Genomic DNA, 6,743 nt, shown 5'->3' with positions numbered 1-6,743 from the left:
AATCAATTTCGGACCTTTTTCCAACTTTTTCTCAAATTGTCCCCCACTTTTGATGGTTCACTTCTGGGTGCCTTTTGGTCATTCCCGGTGTTCCTGCGGCTCGTGCAGCTCGCTGCGGGACTTGTGGAACTCCATCCTGGGTAGGATTTTTAATCAATTTCGGACCTTTTTCCAACTTTTTCTCAAATTGTCCCCCACTTTTGATGGTTCACTTCTGGGTGCCTTTTGGTCATTCCCGGTGTTCCTGCGGCTCGCGCAGCTCGCTGCGGGGCTTCTGGAACTCCATCCTGGGTAGGATTTTTAATCAATTTCGGACCTTTTTCCAACTTTTTCTCAAATTGTCCCCCACTTTTGATGGTTCACTTCTGGGTGCCTTTTGGTCATTCCCGGTGTTCCTGCGGCTCGTGCAGCTCGCTGCGGGGCTTCTGGAACTCCATCCTGGGTAGGATTTTTAATCAATTTCGGACCTTTTTCCAACTTTTTCTCAAATTGTCCCCCACTTTTGATGGTTCACTTCTGGGTGCCTTTTGGTCATTCCCGGTGTTCCTGCGGCTCGCGCAGCTCGCTGCGGGGCTTCTGGAACTCCATCCTGGGTAGGATTTTTAATCAATTTCGGACCTTTTTCCAACTTTTTCTCAAATTGTCCCCCACTTTTGATGGTTCACTTCTGGGTGCCTTTTGGTCATTCCCGGTGTTCCTGCGGCTCGTGCAGCTCGCTGCGGGGCTTCTGGAACTCCATCCTGGGTAGGATTTTTAATCAATTTCGGACCTTTTTCCAACTTTTTCTCAAATTGTCCCCCACTTTTGATGGTTCACTTCTGGGTGCCTTTTGGTCATTCCCGGTGTTCCTGCGGCTCGCGCAGCTCGCTGCGGGGCTTCTGGAACTCCATCCTGGGTAGGATTTTTAATCAATTTCGGACCTTTTTCCAACTTTTTCTCAAATTGTCCCCCACTTTTGATGGTTCACTTCTGGGTGCCTTTTGGTCATTCCCGGTGTTCCTGCGGCTCGTGCAGCTCGCTGCGGGACTCGTGGAACTCCATCCTGGGTAGGATTTTTAAACAATTTGGTACTTTTTCCTCCTTTTCCTCCATTTTTCCCCCACTTTCGCTGGTTCACTTCTGGGTGCCTTTTGGTCATTCCCGGTGTTCCTGCGGCTCGTGCAGCTCGCTGCGGGACTCGTGGAACTCCATCCTGGGTAGGATTTTTAAACAATTTGGTACTTTTTCCTCCTTTTCCTCCATTTTTCCCCCACTTTCGCTGGTTCACTTCTGGGTGCCTTTTGGTCATTCCCGGTGTTCCTGCGGCTCGTGCAGCTCGCTGCGGGACTTGTGGAACTCCATCCTGGGTAGGATTTTTAAACAATTTGGTACTTTTTCCTCCTTTTCCTCCATTTTTCCCCCACTTTCGCTGGTTCACTTCTGGGTGCCTTTTGGTCATTCCCGGTGTTCCTGCGGCTCGTGCAGCTCGCTGCGGGACTTGTGGAACTCCATCCTGGGTAGGATTTTTAAACAATTTGGTACTTTTTCCTCCTTTTCCTCCATTTTTCCCCCACTTTCGCTGGTTCACTTCTGGGTGCCTTTTGGTCATTCCCGGTGTTCCTGCGGCTCGTGCAGCTCGCTGCGGGACTTGTGGAACTCTACCCTGGGTGGGATCATATGATTTTCAACCCATTTTGGACCTTTTTCCCGACTTTCCCTCCATTTCCCTCCCACTTTCGATGGTCCACTCCTGGGTGTCTTTTGGTCATTCCCGGGACCCGGGAAGCCTCGGGCCTGCGGCGGGACTTGTGGATCTCCATGCTGGGCATGATTTTATGAGTTTTCTGGACTTTCTCTTCCCCGGGACCCGGGAGGCAGGCGGCTGGACGTTATGCCCCCTAAAATCCCTCCCTTTGCTCGTAAGGCCAATTTTCCTCCGGATTTACTCTCTATAGACCCCAAGGAAAAAAATACCCGACCGGCGTCCATTTTTGACATCGGTCTCCAATCTAGGGCACGCGGGCCGAAAGCGGTACGCCGGTTCCGAAATCCGGCCCCCGCATTTTTTGGGTATTTTTTGAAAAAAATGGCATTTTTGGGACCGGGGGGACTTGCTGGACTCAGTCCCGGGTGCGGATTTTGAAAACTTTGAGGACTTTTGGATTTTCCCCCAGCTTTTCTCCCCCACTTGCAGTTTGACTTTGCGGGGTGCGTTACGGCTGTGCCGGGCGTCCCTGGACTCGGGTGGCCAGCTGCGGGGCTGGTGGGGGACTGATTTTTGAACACTTTGAGGACTTTTGGCTACTATGCCAGCTTTTCTCCCCCACTTGCAGTGTGACTTTGCGGGCCTTGTTACGGAGGTGCCGGGCTTCCCTGGACTCGGGTGGCCAGCTGCGGGACTTGTGGGACTGATTTTGGAACACTTTGAGGACATTTAACTTCTTTCCCAGCTTTTTTCCCCTCCACTTCCAGTTTGACTTTGCGGGGTGCGTTATGGACGTGCTGGGCATCCCGGAACTCGGGCGGCCGGCTGCGGGACATTTTGCCCTCCTCCAAACCCCAGCCCTCTTTGTTTATCATGCCTATTTTCTGCTGGACACACACCCTCTCTTTTGAGCTGCCTCTTTTTTTAAATTTGGATATGATTTATTGATGAATGGATTTGTTTTCCCCTTTTTAAATGATGGTTGATGTCTATCTTTTTAATACTTGCTTCTGGCTGCAGCCGAGACTTACAGTGTGATGCATCCAACCCCAACCCTGGTTTTTGTTTCCCTTAAAAACTTGGGGAAATGGACAGCTTTTTGGGGGGGCACTTCCAGCAAATGGAGGGACCTATTTGGAATTCCCCACCCGGGTGGAGATCCACGGCGAGCCGGCCTTCCTAAAGGGACAGCAACATGGACACTCTGCCATCATTGCAGCTTCTTTTTTTTTTTGGGGCACTCTGTCATATTTCCAGCTTTTTTTCGTGCTGACTTCCAGCAAATAGAGGGACCTGTTTTGAATTCCCTACCCGGGTGTAGATCCACGGCAAGCCGGCCTTCTTAAAGGGACAGGCACCCCCCTGTCCCTTGACACCTGCTTCCCTCCTCGGCGTCACCGAAATCCCACAAAATGACTGAAAATAGGACCCCAAATGACATCACTCGGTCCGGTTCTTTGGGTCTCACTCGGGGGCTTCTTTGACTCTGGAAGGCATGGTGAACCAAAAGTAGACACTTGGAAAAAATCCCCACTTTACAAGTTGACACTTTGAAAAAAAATCCCGACTATATAAGTTGACACTTGGAAAAAATCCCCACTTTATAAGTTGACACTTGGAAAAAATCCCGACTTTATAAGTTGACACTTAGAAAAAATCCCCACTTTATAAGTTGACACTTAGAAAAAATCCCGACTTTATAAGTTGACACTTAGAAAAAATCCCCACTTTATTTTGGAAAGGTTGGTACACCAAAAGTGGACACTTAGAAAAAATCCCCACTTTATTTTGGAAAGGTTGGTACACCAAAAGTGGACACTTAGAAAAAATCCCGACTTTGACTTTCGCAGGTCTATTACACTAAAAGTTGACACTCTGTCATATTTCCAGCTTTTTTTTGTGCTGACTTCCAGCAGATAGAGGGACCTATTTTGAATTCCCTACCCTGGTGCAGAACCACGGCAAGCCGGCCTTCCTAAAGGCACAGGCACATGGACACTCTGCCATAAGTGCAGCTTTTTCTTCTAAGGGTGCAGCGGCGGCGGAAGTCCACCGGAGGGCTCCAAATCCCCGCTTTCCTTTTTAGGCTTAAAGTGGCTTTTCCCTCCTTAAAAACTTGGGGAAATGGACAGCTTTTTGGGGGGGCACTTCCAGCAAATAGAGGGACCTATTTGGAATTCCCCACCCGGGTGGAGATCCACGGCAAGCCGGCCTTCTTAAAGGGACAGGCACATGGACACTCTGCCATCATTGCAGCTTCTTCTTTTTTTTTTCCCCCTGTCATATTTCCAGCTTTTTCGTGCTGACTTCCAGCAAATAGAGGGACCTGTTTTGAATTCCCTACCCGGGTGTAGATCCACGGCAAGCCGGCCTTCTTAAAGGGACAGGCACCCCCCTGTCCCTTGACACCTGCTTCCCTCCTCGGCGTCACCGAAATCCCACAAAATGACTGAAAATAGGACCCCAAATGACATCACTCGGTCCGGTTTTTTGGGTCTCACTCGGGGGCTTCTTTGACTCTGGAAGGCATGGTGAACCAAAAGTGGACACTTGGAAAAAAAATCCCCACTTTACAGGTTGACACTTGGAAAAGAATCCCCACTTTATAAATTGACACTTGGAAAAAATCCCGACTATATAAGTTGACACTTAGAAAAAATCCCGACTATATAAGTTGACACTTAGAAAAAATCCCCACTTTATTTTGGAAGTGTTGGTACACCAAAAGTTGACACTTAGAAAAAATCCCGACTTTATTTTGGAAGGGTTGGTACACCAAAAGTTGACACTTAGAAAAAATCCCGACTTTATTTTGGAAGGGTTGGTACACCAAAAGTTGACACTTAGAAAAAATCCCAACTTTTACACTTAGAAAAAATCCAGCTTTTTGTTGCTGACTTCCATCAAATAGAGGGACTTTTTCCATGTTTCTTAACCGGGTGTCGATCCAAGGCAGGTGGGCCTTCTGGAAGCGACACCCTCCTTGACACTTAGAAAAAATCCAGCTTTTTGTTGCTGACTTCCATCAAATAGAGGGACTTTTTCCATGTTTCTTAACCGGGTGTCGATCCAAGGCAGGTGGGCCTTCTGGAAGCGACACCCTCCTTGACACTTAGAAAAAATCCAGCTTTTTGTTGCTGACTTCCATCAAATAGAGGGACTTTTTCCATGTTTCTTAACCGGGTGTCGATCCAAGGCAGGTGGGCCTTCTGGAAGCGACACCCTCCTTGACACTTAGAAAAAATCCAGCTTTTTGTTGCTGACTTCCATCAAATAGAGGGACTTTTTCCATGTTTCTTAACCGGGTGTCGATCCAAGGCAGGTGGGCCTTCTGGAAGCGACCCTCTCCTTCACACTCTGTCATATTTTCAGCTTTTTTGTGCTGACTTCCATTCAATAGAGGGACTTTTTCCATGTTTCTTAACCGGGTGTCGATCCAAGGCAGGTGGGCCTTCTGGAAGCGACACCCTCCTTCACACTTAGAAAAAATCCAGCTTTTTGTTGCTGACTTCCATTAAGTAGAGGGACTTTTTTCTTTTTTCTTAACCGGGTGGTGATCCAAGGCGGGTGGGCCTTCTGGAAGCGACACCCTCCTTGACACTTAGAAAAAATCCAGCTTTTTGTTGCTGACTTCCATCAAATAGAGGGACTTTTTCCATGTTTCTTAACCGGGTGTCGATCCAAGGCAGGTGGGCCTTCTGGAAGCGACACCCTCCTTCACACTTAGAAAAAATCCAGCTTTTTGTTGCTGACTTCCATTAAGTAGAGGGACTTTTTTCTTTTTTCTTAACCGGGTGGTGATCCAAGGCGGGTGGGCCTTCTGGAAGCGACACCCTCCTTGACACTTAGAAAAAATCCAGCTTTTTGTTGCTGACTTCCATCAAATAGAGGGACTTTTTCCATGTTTCTTAACCGGGTGTCGATCCAAGGCAGGTGGGCCTTCTGGAAGCGACACCCTCCTTGACACTTAGAAAAAATCCAGCTTTTTGTTGCTGACTTCCATTAACTAGAGGGACTTTTTTCTTTTTTCTTAACCGGGTGGTGATCCAAGGCGGGTGGGCCTTCTGGAAGCGACACCCTCCTTGACACTTAGAAAAAATCCAGCTTTTTGTTGCTGACTTCCATTAACTAGAGGGACTTTTTTCATTTTTCTTAACCGGGTGGTGATCCAAGGCAGGTGGGCCTTCTGGAAGCGACACCCTCCTTGACACTTAGAAAAATTCCAGCTTTTTGTTGCTGACTTCCATTAAGTAGAGGGACTTTTTTCTTTTTTCTTAACCGGGTGGTGATCCAAGGCGGGTGGGCCTTCTGGAAGCGACACCCTCCTTGACACTTAGAAAAAATCCAGCTTTTTGTTGCTGACTTCCATTAACTAGAGGGACTTTTTTCATTTTTCTTAACCGGGTGGTGATCCAAGGCAGGTGGGCCTTCTGGAAGCGACACCCTCCTTGACACTTAGAAAAATTCCAGCTTTTTGTTGCTGACTTCCATTAAGTAGAGGGACTTTTTTCTTTTTTCTTAACCGGGTGGTGATCCAAGGCGGGTGGGCCTTCTGGAAGCGACACCCTCCTTGACACTTAGAAAAAATCCAGCTTTTTGTTGCTGACTTCCATTAAATAGAGGGACTTTTTTCATTTTTCTTAACCGGGTGTCGATCCAAGGCGGGTGGGCCTTCTGGAAGCGACACCCTCCTTGACACTCTGTCATATTTTCAGCTTTTTTGTGCTGACTTCCATTAAATAGAGGGACTTTTTCCATGTTTCTTAACCGGGTGTCGATCCAAGGCAGGTGGGCCTTCTGGAAGCGACACCCTCCTTCACACTTAGAAAAAATCCAGCTTTTTGTTGCTGACTACCATCACATAGAGGGACTTTTTTCATGTTTCTTAACCGGGTGTCGATCCAAGGCGGGTGGGCCTTCTGGAAGCGACACCCTCCTTGACACTTAGAAAAATTCCAGCTTTTTGTTGCTGACTTCCATCAAATAGAGGGACCTATTTGGAATTCCCCACCCGGGTGGAGATCCACGGCAAGCCGGCTTTCCTAAAAGGACAGGCACA

Source organism: Nerophis ophidion, unplaced genomic scaffold (genome assembly GCF_033978795.1).
Source record: "Nerophis ophidion isolate RoL-2023_Sa unplaced genomic scaffold, RoL_Noph_v1.0 HiC_scaffold_397, whole genome shotgun sequence".
Taxonomy (NCBI): Eukaryota; Metazoa; Chordata; class Actinopteri; order Syngnathiformes; family Syngnathidae; genus Nerophis; species Nerophis ophidion.
This window is presented reverse-complemented; position numbering follows the sequence as displayed.